The sequence below is a fragment of the Cupressus sempervirens genome, chromosome 10 (genome assembly GCF_028749045.1).
Source record: "Cupressus sempervirens isolate cs-2001-9-10 chromosome 10, ASM2874904v1, whole genome shotgun sequence".
NCBI lineage: Eukaryota > Viridiplantae > Streptophyta > Pinopsida > Cupressales > Cupressaceae > Cupressus > Cupressus sempervirens.
Genome location: NC_143127.1, coordinates 810,249,001 through 810,276,244, shown reverse-complemented (window position 1 = coordinate 810,276,244; position 27,244 = coordinate 810,249,001).

The following is a 27,244-nucleotide window of genomic DNA, read 5'->3' as shown; positions in this document are numbered from 1 at the left end:
ACATACTTGTGGCATTTTTGACTACATGCTCTATATCCTTTAGCAAAATTAAACAAGTATTAAATCTAAGAGTCGTCTTGTCTTCATTTTTCTTCATAGATTATTTTACCTTAGCATATGTGATGCTCGGTAGCAACTACCTTAGGGTTTGTGCATATATATCTTTAGCTATTTTCACAACTGAGTCCCATCTTGGCTTTATTTTCTCTAATAGTTCATTAGAGATCTGGGAGGCTATCTGATTAGGGGAATACTTTGATTTTCCCATCTTGGTTAACACCAACTCTTCAGCCTATTTCTTCTTAGCCTCTATCCTGGTTTCATACTTCAATGATTTGAAGTTGGTTATGCCTGCACCTTCTTCCAATTGTTTCAGTTTTTCTTGGAAGGTGGGAGGAGGTTTGCTAAAGATAACTTCTCTACCTTTCTTCTTGGATCTTCTAGTGAACATTGTAGTGGATGGCTTGGGTGGCTTGGTGATGATTACCTTTCCTTTCTTCTTTACTGGCTCTTCTTCCTTTTCTGACTCCTCTTCATCCTATTCTTCTTCCACATCTTTTCCTTTACCCTCAGTCAACATAAGAGGTGTATTGGTTTTGAGTTTTTCTATTCTCCTCTTACCTTTATTAACTTCTTGTGGAAGCTTGATTTCAAGCTCTACTCTTGCCTTGGCCTCATCATATGTTCCAAAGTGTGGTGCCTTTGGATCAATAGGTTTGTTTATCAAGGCTTCAATTATGTCCTTTTCTTCATCAATGTTCACCTCATAGGGAAGAGGTTTTACCCATACAACACTAGGTTTCATTGCCTGAATGTAGACTTTGTCACTCTCTACCATGAAGCAAACATCATCTTTGTAATCTTCAACCAATTTTCATAGTATCCTGAATGTATTATTCATTTTCTCTTTGAAGACATCAAAATAATTATCCATTATACTAACAAAATTCTCACCCATTTATGCAATATACTCATTAATCTGATACAAAACTGGCACATCCTTTCTCCATACTAGTGTGCCTTTTGAAGGGAAAAACTATTGAACATAGAAAAATAGACATGTCAACAATGAACCAAATTTTCAAGGGTTGTTCTTGGATGTCCTTATACTTTCCATGTTTTTGTTAAATTGCTTTAACAAAAAATCTACAAGATCATATGATAGATTATTCTTCACAACTTTGTATGCCAAGTCTACTGCTTCACACGACACACTATTTAGATGACTAGAACTATAGATCTTGTGAGCTATCACATGTATACCAAATTTCAATTCTGCATCAATTACACTATTGATCTTCATACCTCTACCATCCCACTCAGCTAGGGTTTTCTTTTCTAACTCCGCCCAACCTAGGGTTTTAATTGTTTTGGCCTTGGAGAGCATGAGAAGGCCAGTTATATGATGAATCATCTTGTTAGTGATCAAAACTAGTTGCTCAAGCCATAACTAACCATTGTGAACTTGACTTAGGATGTATTTGATCCATTTGATTTGCAAACTTTGGGGCAAGTGGGGAATATGGGTTAAACCCTTATCTTCCAAGTGCTTATGTTCAGGTTTAAGAACACCATTTACACACAATTCTCCTAGAGCATCATCCATCTCTAGGGTTTCAATTTATTGAATTTTACACTTAAAATGAGTTTAGATATCATTAATGAGTAGTACCTTAGGAGGGATCTATGATTGTGCTCCATTTGGATCTAGGGTATTAGCAATCATCGGTATGAGTTTGAAATCTGCTGGTTTCCATTCGACTCCTTAGACCAACATTTCTGACCCTTTCTTTGCCTTGCTACTACTACTTGATGCTGCTATGACTACTTGGTAGGTTATGGAAATTTTTTGAAAAAAAACTTTACTGTAAATTTCTCTTGAAGTTGCTTGATTGCTTTGCAATTCACTTTATCACAATAACACTTCAAAATTTTTGGTGAAAATGATTTTGATTTCTTTCTTTTTTTTTAAAACTTTTCCATTAATACTTAGTATGAAGGTAGCTATGATGACATCATTATGCGTGATAGGCTGTCATCTACTATCTGTTTGGATCGCTCGGTGGATGCTTCATAACTCAGTAACCAAGCATGTGTAACTAGTTACTCCCGACCTTTCTCGGTAGAGTCCATGACCCAACCTTACTTGGTAGACAAGGTAACTTGGTGATAACTGATACTAATCTTCCTTGATGATCCTTTTGTATCTTGAATATTGATTTGGATCTTTGCTTCCTTTCAATTTTGGAACTATTTGGATGTGATCATGATAACGCAGTTCCAATTCTTCCTTAAGAATTTAGTTGGAAATGGTGGAGTCACCCACTTCTTGAGTGACATGACCATCATTGTTTGAATTGGCTTCCTCAGTGGATTTAGGAATCCATTGTTTCCAAATCTTCTTTCGAATGTTATTTGCTTTTGCTTTCTTTTTATCTTCAATTCTACTTGTATTCATGCAATTCTTGGCTAGATGACTAAGCTTTGTACATGTGAAACATCTTATGGTGGTATCTCTCTTTCTTGTGTTATGTTTAACATAGTTCATGCCAATGCGTCCATACTCTTCATAGTAATGACATCTACACTAGGTGTTATAGTCCCAACTAAATATTGCTTTCACAATTTGCTCTAGTGGATTGAATGATTTGGTTTTGTAGTTTGATGTCTTGCTATTTTTTTTCTTGCATTTGTGACACTTGCCTTCAAATTTTCGTTTCTCTTTGCATTCATTAGCCTTCTGACCATGCTGATTGCAATTTTAACATTTACCATTGAATTTTTCTTTACTATTACTCCAACATTTGTTTAATGTATAACTTATCTTACCATAGTGATTGCAAGTAGGTCTTTGATTCCTTTGAGCACCTTGTTTGGAGGATTCACCTTATTCTTTGTATCCAATTCCTACTTTTCCTTTTTGTCTATAGAGATTCTACTCATTCATTTGATTCAATTGATTCATGTCTACTTGGGATTTCATCATTCTTTCATTGATTTTCTTTTTAGTGTTTAATTCATTTCTCAATTTTTCATTGATTTGCTTTTCAGATCTCAGCTCACTTCTTATTCTTTCATTGATTTGTCTTTCTAAATTTAGATCATTCCTTAATCTTTCATTGATATGTCTTTGGGTCATGATTTTCTCATTTGCATCGAAGATTTGATCCATAAGATCTACATGCTGAAGGGATTGGTTCTAGATCTCATTATTTCTTCCATCCATTTCTTCTTTCATCTTGTTTCTTTGTTCCAAGATTTCACATAGCCTTACTGACTGAGTTTCTTGTTCTCTTTTGAGCTTTCTTACTTCTTCTTGCAGGGAACCATTCTTCTCTAAGAGTTCTTTAATTACATCATTTTCTTCATCTGAACTACTTGAAGGGAAAAGGTCTTCAATCTTTTCTTCAATGTACTAAAGATCATTCATTTGATTTGCAAGTTCCTTCCTTCTTTTCAGGGATTGAGAAAGTTGCTCCTTAGCTTTATTGAGTTGTGTAATGGCCATCTCTAGATCCAACTTTTCATTTTCAATTACCTTATCAAGTCTAAATATATCCATTGTCCTTGATCTTTGGTCAAGCTGTCAAGCTTTATCCTAAGAACCACAAAGCTCTGATACTAATTGTTGGAAATATTCAAGACTAAGCTAGGTTACTGAGAGGGGAGGGGTGAATCAATAACCTCAAAAACTTTACCAAATTTAGATCTTAATTGCAATAATCTAATTACCATTTAATTCATTAAATTATATCTAACTTCATGCATGAGAAACTAAAAACATAAACATTCATAACACTTGAACACAATAATTTGGTGACCCGAAAACCTTCCAAATAGAAAGTAAAACTGGGGTGGGGATGATACCCACAAAACTTCAATATTGTAGCATAAAGTCAGTCTATTAAGGCTTACAATGATCACTTCTGATGATTTTCCCTATTAGGAGCAATTAGGACCACTAGGTCCACCTTGTTAGAGTTTTTACAAACATACAATGAAGTATGCACTCGGTAAAGAGATTTTACAAAAGACTGTTAAGTCTACCTTGTTAAAGGATTTGGATTGGTTCACCTATTAGAATGAAACAATAGATCTCTGACTTACAACTGATTTGCTAATAGAGATTCTTTGAAGTACTGATCACCTTTATGTGATAGATATGACTCTACTACTCGTTTGATGATATGGTCTTACAATACACTTTGCTGTTGATTCACATTCACATGCTTCTATTTCACATAGTAATCCTTCTTTCTCTTTTCATCATTTCACACTGCTTTGGATATGATACAATACATTACATATATATCAATCCAATTTACATAATTACAAAGTTGGCCAATATACAAGTTAACACCATATTACAAAGTTAGCCCAAATGAAGATACTTGGGTTCTGAAGACTGACTTGGTGAAGTTTCGATACATGATGTCCACTGTCACTACTCAACATTGTCATGCATTTGGTAGAAGTAGAAGCTTGGTCCATACTAATCATCTCAAAGTAGTCTTCAACTCAGTCTGCACTGGTGACTTGGTAGATACTATGTAACTTGATAGAAATTGAATTACTCATTTACCATGACTGCACTTGGTAAACACTAATCATCACATAGCTTGATTAATACTAGCTTCAGTTCACATGAACTGCTAGCTTGGTAGAAATTGCAAAGCTTGGTAACCACTGAACTACTCAGGTTGAAACCACTAAAATGCTCAGTAAGAACTGTAAAGCTCGGTGGCTACTAAATTACATGGAAAACACTATAGACTATTCAATGAGCTCGGTAACCATATAGAATCTGAATAAGTGTTGTCACTAGTAACAAACTTGACTTAATGTCAACATGTGCAACACTTAGATATTGTGTTGAGCATTTTGAGCAAGGAGTCCTTCTATGCAAAGGAGTACAAATGTGATTTGGGATTATTAGAGTTATTATATATAGGTCACATTATCAATGCTTAAGGAGTACACATGGATCATGAAAATATTTGTACTATTATTGAGTGGCCTACTCCAGTGAATCTGACATAATTGAGAGGGATTTTGGGGTTTTGTGGGATCTATAGGAGGTTTGTTAGTGGATATTCTAGGCATGCAACACCCTTGATAGACTTGATGAGAAAGGGGGATTTCCTATGGTCTCTTGAGGCACATGAGTGTTTTGATAAATTCAAGGAATTGATGACTTCTTGTCTAGTGTTAGCATTACCAAATTTTAGCAAACCTTTTAAGTTGCATTGCAATACATTTGGAAATGGCATTGGAGCAATGCTTATGCAGGATAAGCACCTAATTTCTTATGAGAGTAGGAAGCTTAGTGGGGTTGAGAGAAGCTTCAACATTTATGATAAGGAAATGTTGGCCATAATGCATGCTCTAATTAGATTCAAGAAATATTTAGTGGGTAGCAAATTTAGCATAAAAATTGACCATAATAGCCTAAAAAATTTCTTGGGGCAACAAGATCTTAATGATAGGAAACACAAATGGGTAAGTAAATTACACACATATGACTTTGATATTACCTATTTCAAGGGGACATAGAATATAGTAGTAGATGCCTTATCATGAACACCCCACTTGAGATTGATGATAGATATATCAGAAGATTGGAGACATTTGATCCTTGCAAAGTATGCAAATGATACGTGGGCATCATGATTCATAGATGAATCGGTCTAGAATAGTGATTTCAACCTTGTGAATGATCTCATCATTTACAAAGAGCACATTTATTTGGTGCTAGGGTTAGAGGTGAGGAGGATGGTGTTAATAATTTATCATGACTCACCTATGGTAGGGCATCTAGGTTTTTACAAAACCTACCAATAGATTCTTGAACATTTTTCTTGGAAAGGGCTCAAAGTTGAGGTGTTGTAGTATTTTAGAGAGTGTCTTACTTGCCAGCAAAATAAAAAAGAACACTCTTACCCAGCTATCTTACTTCAACCACTTTTGATTCTTGATGGGAAGTGGGAATGGATTTAATCATAAGATTATCAAGAGCCCATGTTAGAGACTATATATATGTTGTTTTTGATTGGCTTACAAAGTTTCCCACTTCTTCTCGATCAATACTACATATACTACTATGTAGGTGGAAGATTTATTCTTCATAGGGGTATTTAGGTTGCATGACTTACCTCAAAGCATCATCAATGATAGGGAAAAAATGTTTATGAGTCACTTTTGGTAGGATTTGTTTAGATTATGCAGTACAAAGCTCACTCCAAGTACTAGCTACCACTCCCAGATAGATGGTTAGATAAAGATAGTGAGTAAACAAGTGGAGGGATACCTCAAGAATTACATAGCAGGGCAACATAAGGCTTGGGTTAAGTGGTTCTATGTGAGTATTGTTATAATCCCATTTATCACATGTCTATATAGATGTCACCATTCATGGTATTATATGGATATGAGGCACCCAGTTTCATGGATTTTTTGCTATTAGAGAGTAGAGTGCCTAGTGTTGGAGACTTAGTATAGGAGAGCTAGAATATTGCTAAGGCACAAAATTAGTAGAAGTAGTGTGCTGATCAGAAGAGGATTGAGTGGACTTTTGAGGTAGGTGATATGATATATCTGATGTTGTAGCCTTAGTGCCAGTCCACTCTAAAAGAGAGTGGTGCCAAGAAACTTAAGCCACATTATTATGGACCTTTCAAGGTGATCAAGAGAGTTGGAGAGGTGGCTTATGAGTTAGACTTTTAGGTAGAAAGTAAAGTTCATAATGTTTTTCATGTGTCACATGTCAAAAAAGTGTTAGGACACCATATTGTTCCTTCTAAAATGCTTCCACCCTTGGATGATAAGGGAAAATTGGTATTGGTGCTAGAGGATATCATTGATTTTAGGGAAAGGAACTTGAGGCAACATACTATAAGGGAGTATCTGGTGAAATGGAAGGACTTGCTAGTAGAGAATGCAACATGGGAGAATTTGGAGATTTTGTAGCACCTAGAGTTGAAGTTGCTTGAGGACAAGCAATTTCAGGGAGGGCAGATTGTAATGCCTCCCATCTTTTAGTCCCTTGGTGGAGTTCTTAGCCTGTCATTTTATGAAGGCTAAGTGGAGAAATAATGATAAATAAATTAAATTTAAATCAATAGATAAATAAATCTAAAGGTGACTTAATATTTAACTAATTAAATTTTCTAGAAGCACAACTAATTATTTTATTGGAAAGGGGGAAGCTTCTAGAGAGCGTAATACTATAATATTTTATTTCCTTCTAGAAGGGTGAAGGAAAATAATAAATAGAGTTGAGAGATTCATTTCTAGGCATCCATTATCTACTTATTTGATTATTAATTTCTTTGATCTCTGAGCAAGAATAGAGTTCTTTTTGTGCCTCCATTTGAGTTGGTGAAATACCCATTGAATTTGGCATTGGGAGGACATCATACAAGTGTTTTTTTGAAGCATATTGGTTAAAGATCCTATGAAGGGTTGTAGCTATTGGAGAAGACAAGTCATTCTTTTCATTGTGCCAAATTTGTGTCCTAGTGCCAGATTGTGAAGTACAATTGAAGGAATAAGTTGGATCTTTCTACAATGGTTTGCATCTTTATTGTTGGTTGTTTGGATTTTTGTAAGCATATCAATTCAAGTTTGGCATTTAGACAAAAAAAAAAAATATTTAGATCAGTGACATATTCCTTGTGTGCATAGCATTTGAAAAAATTCTCAGTTTAAGGAATTAGAATATTAAAATCAAAATTGCAAGGGATATTACAGCTCTCAAACCCCACTCCTTCCTTCCTAATGCCAAGAAGACCAAGAGTCTATGGGAGATCTATCAAGATGAAAGACATGAAGAATATCTTGATAAAAATATATATTTTGCCCTTCTTTTTTTATGGTGGTCCAAATTATTTTGATAAGTGTATATAGATGTTGATTGGGCTAGTAATGTTGATGATAGAAAAATTACAAGTAGGGGAGTTTTCTATCTTGGAGAAAGATTAGTTTCATGGAAAATTAAGAAATATAATTGTATTTATCAATCTACAACTGAAGTTGAATATGTTTCTTCCATAATTAATTATGAAAATTTGATATGGATAAAGAAATTATTGGAAGGAATTCATGAGAAGCTAACTAAACTAGTTTTGATACATTGTGATAGTACAAGTGCTATAATTTTCTTAAAGAACCTAGTGATGCATTCAAAGACAAAGCATATAGCTATAAAGTACCACTTTCTAAAAGATAAAGTATAGGAGAAAGAGGTAAGACTTGAATACATCCCTATAAAGGAGTAGTATGCAAACATATTCACTAAACCACTATCAAAAGAGAGCTTTAAATATCTCAAAGGTAGAATAGAGGTACTTCCCCTATCTTCTATCAACTAAAGGATAGATGCGGGTTGCATTAGTTTGTATGCAAAAAAAAGATCTTAACAATGAATTGATGTACAAGTGGACTACTCTACAGAGGGGGAAGTCTTAGCAGGCATAGGAGAAATAAGGACAAAGAAGAATAGATTAGGATAAGATAAATCATAAGGTTATACACCTGTTGCATTGTTGTCAAATGGGGAGAGATATATCTAAAGAGGAGATGATATCCTATAGATGAAATTAAAAATATATGGTGAGATGTTGTGAGAAAATCGGTATAGATATGATTAAAGGTATAAAAAAGGGGGAGAAGCAAATAAGGGGATGATTATAGGATGCAAAGATAGGAAGTCAAAGCAAATATGGTGATCACTCATTGGGGGAGTAATTAGCATAGGAGGTAATTAATTAGTGGATGACAGTAAAGTGTAGAAGTGGAGCTTAGATAAAATATAAAGGAAAATGTTTCCACTTCTGTCTATAGTATCAAATAGTGTATCCATCAATGACAAAGTAGGAGATTGTTGGCATGACTAATTAATATTGTTGGTTGGTTGAGTTATTTGATGATGGATATTGTTGGTATAATTTTGATGATGAGTTGGTGAAGAATTGACGCAAGGCTAAGAGATCAAAGAACAATCAAAGATTGGATCCAATTACCTAACAACTTTCCAAGAGTACACAAGGAAGAAAAACACAAAATTGCAGCAAAGAAACAACTTATTTCATAGATTTACTAATTGATTAGACAATTTATTACATGAAACATGCTAGGTTGCAAGGCCTTCCTAGTTTTTATCTTTCATAGTACAATCACTAGCATTCCTATTGAAATTCTCAATTATTTTTAGGTTAGGATTGTGTCCCATCTAGAACTTTTTTATTCTAAGTTAAAAAAAGGACCTTGTAAATCCAATTAGACCACAATTTGGCCAATCAAACATCAATTACGATATAGGTCCTACTTTGGAGGAGTGAACCATAACCCAAAAAATTGACATCAATCATCCTTGTGTTATTAAGGATAGGTTCAACACAAGCAAGGATTCAACTCCTAATCATGCAAGATGCTATGTCATCACAAGAAATTGTGCTAAATTAAACAATACACCACACAAGATGAAACTGCAAGAAATAGTGACTGGAGAAAATGATACATAACCCAAAGCACAAGGCATTTTAGCTTATGCACTCTTAGGGTAAGGATCCAAAATAGGTCCTCAACAAGATTTCAATCATGCACAATAGGAAATAAAAAGAAATGACTACTTACAAACAACATAACAAGTACAAAAAATAGAAAATGTTTTTGGGTGATGTATGATTACTCATTGACCCAAGATGCTCTTGCATCAAGACTAAAACACGATTTGATGATAGGGTAATAAGTTATAGTGGTGCCATTAATGTCAAGCTATTTGACCAAGTGTTTTAACAAGTCACCATATATTCACTGGAGAAAAAGCGTGAGATAAAAAATGAGTTAAGTGTTGTTACTATAAATGAAATTCAAGTGACGTGTTGAGATGATAAGACTATGATAGAACCTATTAATGTAAATAATTGGGTAATTTATAAGGATTAGAATCAAATAGGGTAGTTGTTGAGGCAATCAATAATGAGAAATTGAATGATTTAAATGTTTCTTCAAATTTGTAAAATAATTAGTTGAATCTATTGTTGGATATGATTCATGATGATGCTAAGATGATATGGTTATGATTGTCGAAAATATTCAAGACTATGCTAGGTTATTGAGAGGGGAGGGTGAATCAGTAACCTCTAAAAATTTATCAAATTCAACACTTTATAGCAATATACAAATTATGATTTATTAGTTTAATTGCATGCATGAGAAAATGAAAACATAAAACATTCATAACACTTGAACATAATGATTTGGTGACCTAGAAACCTTCCAAATAGAAAGTAAAACTGGGCTGGGGATGATACCCACAAAACTTCAATACTGTAACATAAAGTTGGCCTGTTAAGGCTTATAATGATCAATTCTGATGATATGCCCTATTAGGAGCAATTAGGACTGGTAGATCCTCCTTGTTGAAGGATTTACAAACACACAATAAAGTATGCACTTAGTAAAGATATTTTGAGAAAGATTGTGAAGTCTACCTTGTTAAAGGATTTAGACTAATTCACCTATTAGAATGAAACAATAGATCTCTGACTTACAGCTGATTTGCTGATAGAGATTCCTTGATTGTACTGACCACCTTTTGTGATGGATATGTCTTTGCTACTCCTTTTTTGATATGGCCTTTAATGTATACTTTATCTGTTTCTTGATCTCATTCACATTCTTGCATACTTATCTTCATGAATTACATATTCACACCCACTAGATATGATACAATGCATTACATATATACCAATCCAATTTACATAATAATAAAGTTGGCCAATATACAAGTTAACACCAATATTACAATGTTGGCCCATATGAAGACACTCAGGTTCTGAAGACTAACTTGGTGAAGTTTTCATACTCAACATCCACTATCATTACTCAACATTGTCATGCACTTGGTAGAAGTAAAAGCTCAGTCCATACTAATCACCTCAAAGTAATCTCGAACTTGGTCTACATTGGTGACTCAGTAGATACTGTGTAACTTGAGATAAACTAAATCACTAGTTTACCATGACTTCACTTAGTAAACAATATCTTTGCATATGGTTCAGTTAACACAAGATTCAAATCACATGAACTGCTAGCTTGGTAGAAACTAAAAAGCTCAGTAATAACTAGAGTGCTTGGGTTGAACTACTAGACTTCACACTACTTGATTCTGCTCGGTTTGAACTGTTGCATTTCACACTAACTGAATTTCCTTGGTAACCATTGGAATTAGTCTAGAAGACTTGGTAGCCACTATAGAGCTTAGTGGCTACTGAATTACATGAAAACCAATGTAGATTGTTCAACGAGCTTGATAGCCATGCAAAATCTAAATAAGTGTTGTCACTAATAACAAACTTGACTAATATGTCAACAATCTCCCCCTTTGGCATTGGCGACAAGAACACTTATTAGCCAAAACTTATATACATCACCATGTGATACTGGCTCAGTAGGGTATATTGTTTTGAGATTTTTCAAAATTTGTCTTTGTAAGTATATACAGTATACTATACAACATATCTACAAAATTCTCCTCTGCTATATACATTTTCTTCCTTTGCATGATTCTCCCCCATAAAATATACATAGTCTCTTCCCCTTTTTGACAATAATGACAAAGATTTATTCAAAACTTATTTACATGGAGACACCAAAATGAGATAGTAACTCAAAATGTATCTTAAGAATAAGTGCTAGATTTTTATCCCAATTCTCTTGCAAAATCTTGCATGTATGTAGAGCAATTTGCACTTCTGCAAAGAGTTCTATCATGTGATCTGCAATAGAGAAGTTATTATCATGGATCAAGGTTTTTGAGTAAACAATGTGTTTCTGCATTATATCCATGATGGGAAGGATCATATTCTAAATATCTATCAATGTAGATCGGATCCTTGCTTCTTCTCTCAACAACTTTTCTTGCATGTTTGATAGAAATCTGATCTTCATATGATGTGCAGAGCTTGAACTAGAGTTAAATTACAATTGTTGTGCACTGGCTTTCAGATCCTCATCAATCTTTGTTAGTTTTCTCTTTATCTCCTTTGTGAACTTGGTAACATCACATAACTTCACAAAAAGTGATGTCACATTGGTGCAAGATGATTCAAGATTGGTCAAAATTGATGAAACCTCAACTTGTTGAATAGCAATTTGCTGACCAATGTGCTCAAGCACTTTATAATCAAATTTCTTTTCTACTTTCTCAATTAACTTATCTTGACCACTAGAGTCCTCATTAAACTTTTGGATTGCCTCTGCTAATTGTAATAAAATAGGTTGAGAAGAATCTACCTCAATACCTATTGCCTCAAACAAAATGTTCTTGGCATCATCTATAATTTTATATTCTCTATCTCTTTCTTCTCTCAATTTCTTTTGCTTTGCCTTCTTTTGGAGGAGTTCACCAACTATATGAATTTGATCTGTAGTGAGACTATCAAAGTCCCATTTGGGAATTTCTATTTTCTCATCTAGGTTGATATCCTCTTCTATCTCCTTACCTCTACTCAAAAATATTGTACTTGGTTGAACCTTAGTTTCAACTGTCCTTGTACTTAATGCCTTTGTATCTAAGATGGAAACAATTGTAGATATACTAGGACTTGCTGTGAAAATTGATATAGTACTAATTGATGGAATACTAATATGAATGCTTGTTGAATCCAAAACTAAAGTAGACAAAATTGTAGAATCCAAAATTGAAGTACTTACTGCCAAAGAGCTCAAAATTGTAGAAGCCACTGTATTCATTACTGATGACTGCAACTCAGGAGCTGAAGAAGAGGGAGGCTATAGCTTGGTAGATGAAGTGGTAGACACTTCTATCAATAATTTGTTGAGCTATGTGGGGACAAAGAGTGATTGGAAATTTGAAGTACCTATAGTTGTCACAATCAAACATGCTGAAGCTATCTCCAAGCTTGATGTAGCAATTGGTTTGCTTGGAGAGTGAGGAAGTGAGGCAATGACTACAACTTCTATCTTCATAGGGTCAGTCTCCTCATCATCTTCTTTTTCTTCCTTGGTAGCTTCTTCCCCTTTATCTTCTTCAACTTCCTCATTGTCAAAATGTGTGGGTTCAGTGTAAGTTTCTTCTTCCTCATCATCACTATCGTCATCCTTAACATCTATTGGGAAGTCACTTTGTTTATGCAAATGATAAAAATTCTTCCACATGCTTGTGGCATTCTTAACCACATGCTCTATATCCTTGATCAAAATTAAACAAGTATTAAATCTAAGAGTCATCTTATCTTCACTTTTCTTTAAGGACTCTTTTACCTCAACATATGTCATGCTAGGTAGCAATTGCCTCAGGGTCTGTGCATAAATGTATTTTTCTATTTGCATTGCAAAGTCCCATCTTGGTTTAATTTTCTCTAATAATTCATTAGAGATTTGGGAAGCTATTTGATCTGGTGAATACTTCCATTTTCCCATTTTGGTTAACACTAGTTCTTCAACCTATTTCTTCTCTGCCTTTGACCTAGTTTCATACTTCAAGGATTTGAAGTTGGTTATACCTGCACCTTCTTCCATTTGTTTCATTTTTTCTTGGAAGGTGGGAGGAGGTTTGCTAAAGACAATATCACTACCTTTCTTCCTAGAACTCGCCGTGAAGACTGCAGTGGATGGTTTAGTCAGCTTGGTGATGATCACCTTGCCTTTATTCTTCACTAGTTCTTCTTCTTTTTCTAATTCCTCTTCATCCTCTGCCTCTTCATCTATATTTTCTCCTTTGCCCTCAGTTAACATAAGAGGTGTGCTTGATTTTAGTTTTTCTATCCTCCTCTTACCTTTGTTAACCACTTGTGGGAGTTTTATCTCCATCTCTATCCTTGTCTTTGCCTCATCATATGTTCCAAAGTGTGATGCCTTTGGATCAATAGGTTCATTAATTAGAGCTTCAATAATGTTCTTTGTTTCATCAATGCTTACCTCATAGGGAAGAGGTTTTACCCATACAATTCTGGGCTTTATTGCCTAAATGTAGACTTTGTTACTATCTACCATGAAACAAACATCATCTTTGTAATCTTCTAGCAATTTCTTACGTATTCTAAATTTTTTATTCATTTTCTCTTTGAATACTTCAAAGTAGTTCTCCATAATGCTAACAAAATTCTCTCCCATTTTTGTAATATATTCATTTATTTGATACAATATAGGCACATCTTTCCTCCATACTATTGTACCTTTGGACAGGAAGAACTTCTGAACATAAAAGAACAAACAAGTCAATAGAGAGCCAAATTTGTAGGGGTTGTTCTTGGAAGTCTGAATACTTTCCATGTTTTTGTTGAATTGCTTCAATAATAGGTCTGCCACATCATAAGACAAATTTTTCTTCACAACATTGTAAGCTAGGTCCACAACTTCACATGATACACTATTGAGGCAGCTTGAACTATATATCTTGTGAGCTATCACATGTATCTTGAATTTCAGTTCTGCATTAGTTACACTACTGATTTTCATGCCTCTACTATCCCACTCGGCTAGGGTTTTCTTTTCTAGCTCAGCCCGACCTAGAGTTTTGGTGGTTTTGGCTTTAATAAGCATGGGGAGGCCAGTAATGCAATGAATCATTTTCTTTGTGATTAAAACTAGTTGCTCAAGCCATATTTGACCATTATACACCTAGTTTAGAATGTATCTAATCCATTTGATTTTGAAAACCTTGGGGCATGTGAGGAATGTGGGTCAAACCTTTGTCTTCCAAATGTTTATGCTTGGGTTTGAGAGCTCCATTAACACACAATTCACCTAGGGCGTCATCCATTTCTAGGGTTCTGATTTCTTGAATAGAAAACTTAAAATGAGTTTGAATATTATTAATAAGGAGTACCTTAGGTGGGATTTGCGATTGAGCTCCACTTGGGTCAAGGGTTTTTGTGATCGCTAGCACAAGTTTGAAGTCTAACACTTTCCACTCAACTCCTTGAACCAACATCTCAGACCCTTTCTTTGCTTTGCTGCTGTTGCTGAATGCCATGATTACTTGGTAAATTATCAAAACCTTGAAAACCTTGCTACAAATTTTCTTGAAGTCACTTGATCACATAAGAATTTTCTTCTTCACAATAGCACTTAGATTTCATAGTGAAAAATGAATTCAATTTCTTGCCTTTTGTTAGAACTTCACCATTAATGCTTGGTAAAAAGGTAGTTGGGTTGACATCATGCTTGACATTATGCTCGATAGGCTATCATCTACTATTCTATTAATTACTTGGTGAAGGCTCCCTGACTCGGTAATCATGTGTATTTTGTTACTCCTGACCTTACTTGGTAGAGTCTATGACTTGACCTTACTCGGTAGAGAAGGTAACTTAGTGATAACTAATACCATTCTTCCTCAGTGATCCTTTTTTATCTTGAATACTAATTTGGATCTTTGTCACCTTTCAATTGGAACTATTTAAATGTGATCTTGATAACGTAGTTCTAGTTTTCCTTTGGAAACCTAGTTGAAAATGGTGGAGTCACCCACTTCTTGAGTGACATGACCATCATTACTTGAACTAGCTTCCTTGGTAGATTTAGGAATCCATTGCTACCTCATCTACTTTCAAATGTTATCTACTTTTTCTTTCTTTTTATCTTCAACTCTACTTGTATTCATGCAATTCTTGGCTAGATGACCAAGTTCGGTACAAGTGAAACATTTTATGGTGGTATTTCTTTTCCTTATGTGATGTTTAACACAATTCATACCAATGTGTCCATATTCTCCACAGTAATGATATCTACCCCAAGTGTTGTAATCCCAATCGAATATTGCTTTCATAATTTTCTCTGCTACATTGAATGACTAAGTTCTGCATTCTAATGCGTTGTGACCTTGTTTCTTGCATTTCTGACACTTGCCTTCAAATTTTGGTTTCTCTTTGCATTCATTAGCCCTATGATTGTGCTGATTGCAATTGTAGCATTTTCCATTAAATTTTTCTTTACCATTACTCAAACATTTGTTTGATGTATGACCTAACTTACCATAGTGATTGCAAGTAGGTCTTTGATTCCTTTGAGCACCTTGTTCGGAGGATTCACCTTCTTCTTTGTATCTAATTCCTGCTTTACCCTTTTGTCTATAGAGATTCTTCTCATTCAATTGATTTAATTGATTCATATCTGCTTGGTATTTCATCATTCTTTCATTGATTTTCTTTTTAGTGTTTAGGTTATTTTTCAATCTTTAATCGATTTTCTTTTCAGATCTTAGCTCATTTCTTATTCTTTCATTGATTTGTCTTTCCAAATTTAGATCATTTCTTAATCTTTCATTGATCTATCTTTGGATCATGATTTCCTCATTTGTATTGGAGATTTGATCCATAAGATCTGCATGTTGAAGGGATTGGTTTTGGATTTCATTGTTTCTTCCATCCATTTCTTCTTTCATCTTGTTCCTTTGTTCCAAGATCTCACATAGCCTTACTAACTAAATCTCTTGTTCTCTTTGGAGCTTTCTTACTTCTTGCAGGGAACCATTCTTCTCTAGGAGTTCTTTGATTGCATCATTTACTTCATTTGAATTGCTTGAAGGGAAAAAATCTTTAGTTCTTTCTTCAATGTACTGATGATCTTTCATTTGGTTTGCAAGTTCCTTCTTTTCAGTGATTGGAAAAGTTGTTCCTTAGCTTTCTTGAGTTGTACAATGGCCATGTCTAGATCCAACTTTTCATTGTCAATTTCCTTATCAAGTCTAAATATCTCCATATCCTTGATCTTTGCTCAAGTTATTAAACTTTCTCTTGAGAACCATAAAGCTCTAATACCAATCGTTGGAAATATTCAAGACTATGCTAGCTTAGTGAGAGGGGAGGGGTGAATCAGTAACCTCTAAAACTTTATCAAATTTAGCATTGTATAGCAATATACCAATTATCATTTATTGATTTAATTGCATGCATGAGAAAATGAAAACATAAAACATTCATAACACTTGAACATAATAATTTGGTGACCCAGAAACCTTCCAAATAAAAAGTAAAATTGGGGTGGGGATGATACCCACAAAACTTCAATATTGTAGCATAAAGCTGGCCTATTAAGGCTTACAATGATCACTTCTAATGATCTGCCCTATTAGGAGCAATTAGGACTGCTAGGTCCACCTTGTTGAAGGATTTACAAATACACAATAAAGTATGCACTTAGTAAAGAGATTTTGAGAAAGACTATTAAGTCTAGCTTGTTAAAGGATTTAGACTGATTCACTTGTTATAATGAAATAGTAGATCTCTAACTTACAACTGATTTTCTAATAGAGATTCCTTGATTGTATTGATCACCTTTCAAGATGGATATGTCTTTGCTGCTCCTTTTCTGATATGGCCTTCAATGTATACTTTATCTATTGCTTAATCTCATTCACATTCTTGCATACTTATGTTCAGGAATTACATATTCACACCCACTGGATATGATACAATACATTACATATATACCAATCCAATTTACATAATAAAAAGGTCAACCAATATACAAGTTAATACCAATATTACAAAGTTGGCCCATATGAATATGCTTAGGTTTTGAAGACTAACTTGGTGAAGTTTTGATACTCAACATCCACTATCATTACTCAGCATTGTCATGGACTCAGTAGAAGTAGAAGCTCAGTCCATACTAATCACCTCAAAGTAGTCTCAAACTTGGTTTGCATTGGTGACTCGGTAGATATTGTGTAACTTGACATAAACTAAATCACTAGTTTACCATGACTTCACTCGCTAAATACTATATTCACATATGGCTCGGTTAACACTAGCTTCACATTACATGAACTGCTAGCTCAATAGAAACTGCAAAGCTCGATAATCACTAGAGTGCTCAAGTTGAACTACTAGACTTTAGACTACATGATTTTTCTTGGTTTGAACTGTTGCATTTCACACTAACTAAATTTCCTTGGTAACCACTGGAATTAGTCCAGAAGACTTGGTAGAAACTGTAGAGGTCAGTGGCTACTGAATTACATGGAAAACACTATAGATTGTTCAATGAGCTTAGTAGCCATACAAAATTTGAATAATTGTTATCACTAGTAATAAACTTGACTGATATGTCAACAATGATAACACCATATACTATTTACATGTAAAGGTGATGTGATAGGTTGGAAGTGATGTTGATAGGAAAAGATGAAATAGGTGAATTAGGTAGTTGAATAGGTAAGCAAGGTCTTATTAGTAACACTGAGTTTTATCAATAAATAGTAAATAATAGTTGAATTGGTAAACAAAGAGGGCTTAACTTAGTGAATGAATAATAGTTAGTAAATTGAAGTGTGATATTAAGATTCAAATTGGCATTGGGATTAGTGATTTGAATTAGCCAGATAAGAGGTTGATGTGTGATTTAAGGAAGGAATTGATGACACAAAGATTGAGGTAATACAGTTGACAAAGATTCATTGAGAATTTCTACAAGGTCAAAATGACTTATGGAGTTGGAATAAATTTTGAGATGATAATTGAATGCATTTCAACATGGTTGGAGAAAAAGAAAGAATGAATGGTTAGATTCATATCGCCAAATCTAGATTTTTGGTTTTAGGTTTAGGATTTTTGATTGAAGAAAAATCTACTTAAGGATAAATAAAGGAATAAATGGTGTATGGTTGCATGTGGAATGTGAAGTTGGAGAAGGTTATGATCACAAAAGAAGATACACTATTGAGTGCTATATTCAAGCTAGGAGATAGAGTATGGTATGTTGATGTGTTATATAGCTTCATTGGATTTGATATAGTAGAGGTAGTGAAAATTATAGATCATTCTTTATACATTCCTCTCTAACCATTGTAGAAGAAAAATCCCCTAATTGGGTGATCTTAACAAGTCTTTGTTAAATTCTTTATGTTAGTACAACTGATATTGATACCCAAATTGATGATGATGATGGACAAGGTTAGTAAATCTAGCACTAAAAGGAATGTAGGATATTTAAATTAGTTATTATAGTGTTATTGATGTCAAGCCTATTGATTTATTTATTTATTTAAGTTACCAAATCATCTGAAGGATGCGATCTTAAGAAAATAAATGGCTAGTAAAGTTAGAAGATGAAATGAAGAAGTGATGAATGTGTGAACTTAAATGGCTAATTGATGAATTAATATTTAACAAGGAAATATTAGTTTGAATATTATACATGATTTAATGAAGTGTTAGGATCATGTACAAGTTATTTATATATGTCAATAATAAAAGATTGGATTTGTGAAGTGAAAAGCTAAGGAATAAGTGTATGCGACCAAGCTATGAATGGTGGTTGGTAAGAAAATATATTGATCTGTGAAAGTGTAGTGAACATATATTAAAGAAAAACTTTGTGATAGTATTACTAAGAAATAAAGTGTTACTGAGCAAAGAAGTACCAACTAGGTGAACTATGATAGGCAAAGGAAGAACATAGGTTGGTAAAGATAAATAGTTTTGATAAATAAATTATGGGATGACATTGAGTATGAATCTAGATTGATATAGAAGATTTTAAGGAAGGAAAGAAGTTTGTTAGTGAAATCTACAAATAAAATGGGTTAGGTAAAGATCAAATGGAAAATATTTAAGGAAAGGTATCTAAGATAAGTTCAATTCTTGAGGTGAATTACAACTGGCACAATGCAACAAAATATTTTTTAAGTGTTAGATTCATTGAATGTAAGCTGAGATGTAATCATACAAATGAGAGGAAATTAGGGAAACTCTAATGAATATGATTGAGTAGAAAATATAGCCTATAGAAAGGATGAGCAAGAATATTTTTGTTTTTGATAGTTGAATGAGTACAAAAGGGTACACCTAGCATAACATAGTAGAAGTAAAGTTTGAATCAAGTGAAGGAAAGTGATTTGGATGGAGTGTGTCTATTGATCAACTAATAAGGAAGAGTGTGAAGAAGTAAATGAGAAAAAAGGAGATTTGAATAGGCAAAGGTGGTTTCTATTTTTATAGATAATTTCATTGTTACTTTCTAACCATTATAGAAGAAAATCGCTTAATCGGGTAGATTTAACTATCCTATTTATAAATCCTTTGTAAGGTGACATTCTAATGAATGTACTAAGTCACTTAATACGGCCAATAATTAAGGGGTGATAGATCTAATTGATATTTTGTTGAAATACCCTAATAGGTTCACATTTAGAAGATGTGTTTGTAACCTCTAACAAGGTTGGATCTCAACTGAGCTCATTTTGGAAGAATGAATTTCACTATGGGTGACAATTTCCATGGTGGTTTTTAATTGAATTGCATTTTTGCATTAAATATTTGTGTTAATTTGTGATAATTTGTGATTGAATCTATTGCAGGTTATTGCATGTTTTCATATACCTAATGTTATAAACTATTATTAATTGGTTGCATGCTAGATTTGATTAGGAAGGATTATTTGCTGATAAGTTTAAGAGGTGAAAATTATTTTAAAGGAGCCTAAAATAAATGATTCACCCCTCCCCCCTCCCCCTCAATTATATAACAATTGTATCAGAACTATTGGTCCTTAGGGGTAAAATTTTGAAAGACTTGAGCTAAATATCTAAAGATGTATAAGAGAGAGGTACCCAAGTTGAACAATGAACACTTCCCTACATGAAAAATAAGGATGGGGTTATATCTATTAGGAATTGGAGATTATGCATTATACTACTTGGATAGTCACTATAAATCACCACCACTTAGACCTATGGTGGTTGAGAAATTAAGGGAAAAGTAAGAACACAACACCTTACTGATTGAGATGGTTTCTTCTCTAATTGATGTTGAATTAGATGATATCAAGAACCATGCTAGAACAAAGGAAATATGGGACATAATTTCACTTTTTCATGGAGGTGATTAGTGTGTACCGAGGGAAAATGTTGAGATTGTTAGAGAAAAATTTGATGACATGAGAATGCATGAAGGTGAGAACATTGTACAATTATTAACAAAATCAAGGAGCTAGTTAGTGCTATCAAAGGAGCTAGTGGAATCATAAGTGAAGATGTGGTAAGAAAATTCTTAGAACTCTCTTACCCATATATGCTATTAGAGACTCTTTTAGTCAAGAATTGAGATCCATACCTAGTAATATTGTTACCCTTGATGCTTTGATTAGTAGATTGACTGTATTTGAGCTTAATAATTTTGATGATAGTGTACTGAAGTTAGAAACTACTTTCAAGAAAAATTTAACCATTTCTAGCCCAAGAAGAGAAAAATAAAGAGACATTCAACATAGTTAAGTTCAAAGTGGCTATGATTGCATATTACTAAAGGAGAAAGAATAAGAAGAACTAGAAGCACTATTGGAAAAGAGGGTATTGAGAGGAAAAGGAAAGTACAAAGGTAAATTGCCTCTAAAATGTTTCAATTACAACAAGATTAGTCATATAGTATCTAGGTGTCCTAGGGTAACAATGAAAAGAATGATAAGAAACTCAAGAAGGAGCAACAATACCAAAAGTTCAGAGACAAAAAGGACAAAGGAAAGAAATCATGTTAATAAGCTAAGGAAGGCCAAAATAATGAACAATATGATGACATAGAAGAAATTGAGGAAGTAGTTTATGTTTCTATGAATGATGATTCAAAAGAATAAATTTATGAAGATAAAATATCCCTTACTTATCAAGTTGATAAGATTGATACATGGATTATCAATAGTGATTGATTACATCATATGACCAGTGATGCTGAAAATTTTGAAAATATAGAAGAATGTGATAGAGGATGTGTTATACTTGGTAATGATGCTCCATATTTTTTCAGAGGAAAATAATCCATCATGATTAATAAAATGATTGAGTGTGATAATGCTTATTGGGTTGAAGGACTAAAGTACTATTTGTTGAGTGTGGCACAACTGAAGTACATAGGTCACCAATTAGAATTTCAAGATAGAACGGTGAAAACCTTTGATGTTGCTAGAGAATTGTCCAAAGGTAAATTATTCTATCTAAACTCTACTACAAATACATGTCATATTGCAAGAAGTTTAAAGAAAGAAGTGAAGATGCTTGGTTATGGCATAAAAGGTTCTATCATGTAGACTTTGATAACTTAACCAAGATTAGTAAGAAGCAAAGAGTTAGGGGTTTATAGAGATTAAGGAAGCCAAATAAAGTTATGTGTGAGGAATCTCATATTGGTAGGATGAAAAAATCAAGTTTTTCATGCAATTCTTATTTATCTAATGATGTACTAGAGTTAGTTCATACTAATCTATGTGGTCCTAGGAGAATGCAAGGATATTATGGTGATCGATATTTTATTTTGTTTGTTGATGACTACTCTAGGGTGATATCTATAATATTTTTGAAGGAGAATCTAACTCATTTCAAATGTTGAAATGGTATAAGGAAAGAGTTGAGAAAGAAACATGTAAGAAACTAAAGTACTTAAGTTATAATATAGGAGGTGAATTTATTTTTGATGACTTTATTGTCTTTTGCAATGAAAATGGAATCAAAAGATAACTTTCTGCATTGAGAACTCCACAATAGAATGAAGTAGCTTAAAGAAGGAATAAATCAATAGTTGATTGTGCTAGAACATTTATAATTGAGAAGGAGGTTGCACAAATATTTTGGAGAGAAGTCATTAGTACTGATGTCTATACCCTCAACTGAGTACCATTGAAGAAAGGTACTAATAAGACTCCTTACAAACTTTGGTATGGGCATACACCTAATGTTAGCTACTTTGAACTATTTGGAAGTAAGTATTACACTTTGAAAGATGCCAGGAATGGGAAGTTTGATTCTAAAGTAGATGAAAGCATATTCCTAGGATACTCCTCAAAGAGAAAATCTTATAAATGTTTGAATAAGGCTACTAAAAATATTGTGGAAAGTGCAAATGTAAAGGTTGACGAGTTTACATATAAAAATGAAGGAGATAGAAAAAAAGAACCTAAATATTATCAATGATTTATATATGTTCAAGGAGCTCTTGACACTTTACCTAAGCTAAAACAAGCTAAAATCAAGGAACCAATTAAACCCCCAATGAGTGAAGAAAATATTGAAAAACATAGAACTAAGATTGTCTTAGAAAAGCATGCTAGAAGGAAGCATTCACCAAATCAAATAATTGGAAATAAAGATGCAAGAGTCATGACAAGAAGTAAGTTAATGCATATTTCACTTCTAAATTTCAGCCTAGATTAGTCAAGGATGCAATAGATAATGAAGATTAGATTAATGAAATGAAGGAAGAGAATGATTAGATTGAAATTAACAACACTTGGTCATTAGTACCAAGACCTAAGGATAAAAATATTATTGGTACTAAGTGGATTTTATGAAATAAGCACATAAGAATAGAGATATTGTTGGAAACTATAATTGGAACAATTGTTATGTTGTTATTGATGTCAAACCTACTAGAGAGACATTTACTAATAGTGGAGAGTGTCATATCAGTTGATTGATGAAGAGGATTTGAAAAGAGAGATAACTAGATGAACTAGTGAGGTTGTTGAGTGTAGAGGAGCAAGTATGTTGGAACTATAATGTACTATTGATCTATTAGTCTTTGACAAGATGATGTATTTTTTACTTAGTGTATGAAGTTTAGAAGTATCGAGTTAAACACAAGCAAAGCCTAGTGAAATATGGTTGGTCAATGAAGGAGTTGAAACATAAGATTAAGGAAATTAAGAGATAGTCGAGAAAACAATATTAGCTGAGTGATAGTTATTGCCAAGCAAGATGAAGAAGAAAATATAGTGAAGACTGAGTGAGCTAGTGAAAGTCAAGGAAGATAGAATAATAGAGACTGAGCTACATAGTGATGATTGAGAGTTAGAAAAATTATAGTTTTTGAAAGAATCAAGTTTGAGGTCGATGTAGTTGAATTTTTGGATTAGTCAACATGTGTGGATAATAAGGATTGATGACCTAGCTTATTTATATCATGAATTTAGTTTGTTATATGATCAAAGGAAAGGATTTGATGAGAATTTTATGGAAGTATCAAGAAAGGACACTAGTACATTTGGACCCAAATTGTGATAGATGACTGTCACACTTGTTAATTGTGATGGCCAACCATTGCCTAAGAGATAGTACCAAAAATTGGCTCTCATCAGACTTTCGACATCACAAATTGCAATGGAAAGCTCATCTATGACAATTGAGATGCAAAATTCCATCACAATTTAGCAGAAGGCAAGGTCAAGAGGTCATTGCCACATCCTCATAATTGTGACAGACCACTATCACAATTAAGACATCTTACACTTTCACTATGCCATCATAATAGTGACACTTGCACTCTATGGCTAACAATCATCTATCAGAATGTTTGTCACAATTATGACAATTTGCGACAGTAGTGCTATTGAGATAGTGGATGTTGTACACATTGCATAATATGTTTATATTGTATTATTTTATTTTATTATGTAATGTTGCATCTAGATGGATGTGTAACATATAAAGATTCCCATGAGATATACTTGATGAGTTGTATTGTAACATTGTGATAATATTTAATGTAATTATTTAATATTGGGGAAAAGAATTAAATTTCCAATATTAAATGTGGGCTTAGTGGGTTAGGTAGCACATGGTTTTAGCACATGGTTTATGTAATACCACTCGGTGGTTTTGTGGGACTTGCTACTAAATAAGCAGCCACAAGGGTAGTTGTTGGTGACTATGAGAAAGGAAAGAGTCGATTGGGACAAGGCTTGATAGGTTAGCCAAGGGAGTATTTGTGAAGGTTGGAAGCATGGCATGGAATGTATGGATTCATGCTTGTTCACATAGTTTTCTCAGTGGTGGCTATTGCTTTGAAGGCTTCCATGGTTGTATTTCAATGGTGTTTTTTGCTAAAAAATACACGGTGATAGATGCTTTTGGAGGATGGATTTTTCCCTCAATGAGGGTTTCCCAGGGTATATCTTGTGTCACATTTTTGTGGGTATGTTATCTATTCTCTTGCATGAGGATTTTAATTCTATATTTATTTTAGGTCTATTATGGGTTATGTGGAAATGGTTATATTCCTTATTGCAAGTTTTCTTACAATTGCCATGGGTGCAACAACTATCTATCATGTTTATCCATTGCAAGTGCGATAGATTTGTGATGACAATGATTTTTGTCCAATGGTGTTCCATCAGACTAGTTCATCGCAATTGTGATGACCTATTGAAATATTAAAAAAAATGTTCTTCTTTGTTAGAAATAAATTTTGCTATGTTGATCATACACACACACATATGTTGTTTAGTGCAAGTCATGCAGTTTCCTCTTGGCCACTCTCATGGAGATTGTGTTTGACATTCTTTTAAGTTGTTTGATTGACACTACTTCTACTCAAGTGTTCAACAGATAGTGTTGTATTTCCATTTCCTTTTTATATTACTGTAAATAAGAAGCCTAACATCGTGATAATTTCTCCATGCAAGAAGTCATGGATTTAACATAATTTTTTTGTACAACATTAGTTTATTGAGGAATTGACATGAAAATAGGTGGACCATTGCCAAATATTAATGGTGGTCAGTACCGATGACTTGACAGCCTCAAATTCTATTATATTCCAACTTCCATTTGTGAGGTGTCACTCTTTAGGGCTTTGATGTAGTCTCTTCTTTCCCATTTAAAAAATATTTTTTGGCACTTCAATACTTATGTTTTTTGTGGAGAAAGTTCCTATTCTCATCAAACAACTACTTGCTTAAACTTTTAAAATGATGAGATTTCATTTTGATCCACACATTGGACATGCAAATTTTCCCTTTATTTGAAGACCTACAAGATAACAATACAATTTGATTAAATATTTTTATTTTTGGAATTAGTATTATTGTGTACAACTAGATTTCAACATAACATACCACATAAATGTGTCAACCCTGGGGCATCATGAATTGTCCACACAAGCATTGCATGAAATTGAAATTATTTTTGTCCAGTTGGTCTAGAGATATCATACATAGTGAAACCATTCCATAACAATGACAATTCATTGATAAGAGATGCAATATATACATTCATATCTTTCACTTGGTACTTACCTAGTTGAATTAACATCATATAATAATTGTGGCCATTTCACTCCAAGACTTATAATTACATGTAGGTAACAATAAAATAATTAAATACCTAGAACAATCATTGCCAACATAATGTGCTCCCTCTTTATTGACATCCATGGATGAAGGTTATTTTTGATAATAAAAATAGGCCAAACCAAGTAAATGGATCTCATCACTCCATATGGATTGACACCATCAGTTGCCAGAGAAAGCTTGAGGTTTTGAGGTTCTTCTTTAAAGTGTGGCCAATTTTTCCCTATGTCCTTAAATGTTGAACCATCCTCAAGCATTTGAATAATGTCATCTCAACTTCTATTGCATGCATGGTATTCCATAAATTTTGCGAAGCTACTACACCTGAATAATCATTTAAGGTGTAGAATAATGGGGATGTAATGAAGAACCTTGTGAGGCACCTTTTTTGTCACTTGATCATCTCGATATCTACTCATATAAAATTTAGGGCATTCTATTGTATTTTTCATGTTCTTTATGATATATTATATGATCTTGAGGACAAGCATCTATTGATTGATACTCCATTCCAATATACTTCTTAGTGGCACATAATTCTCGATATGAGTGAGGGAGAACATTTGATGGTGGTAACAAATAATTACCTATCAATCTACAACAAAAAATATTAGTCATTAGTATAAACAATCTTAATGGTACATATTTCAACTTTTATAGACTATATTGACATATATCACAAACCTTAGCATACGTGACATTGTTATCTTGGATAAACCACTCATAACCTTCAAATTCACCAATGACTATACAATAGAGAGAAGAGTTGATTGAGATCCTTTGTAAAGGGTTGTGTTTGCCTTCTCAAGTAGAGGTATATCATGGACAGCCTCAATGTCATCCTCCTCCATCATTTCATCATCATCATCATCAGTAGCAACAACAACACCAATACCAAATATATCATGGATCAATGCATTCATACCATCATCTTCAAATGTATTTTCTGGTGCATGATCATCATCTTCCATGGGATCATGATCTTCTCCTTCAATACTCACACCTCCATGTTCCTCCATATTCACACCTCCATGTTCCTTTGGGATGTGTTGGTCCATATCATGTACTACCCTGGAGAGATCAACCTATTTAAAAATGATGATAATCAAACCCTCATTCTATGGTTCATAAGTATACTAATTGTGAAAACAATATAACA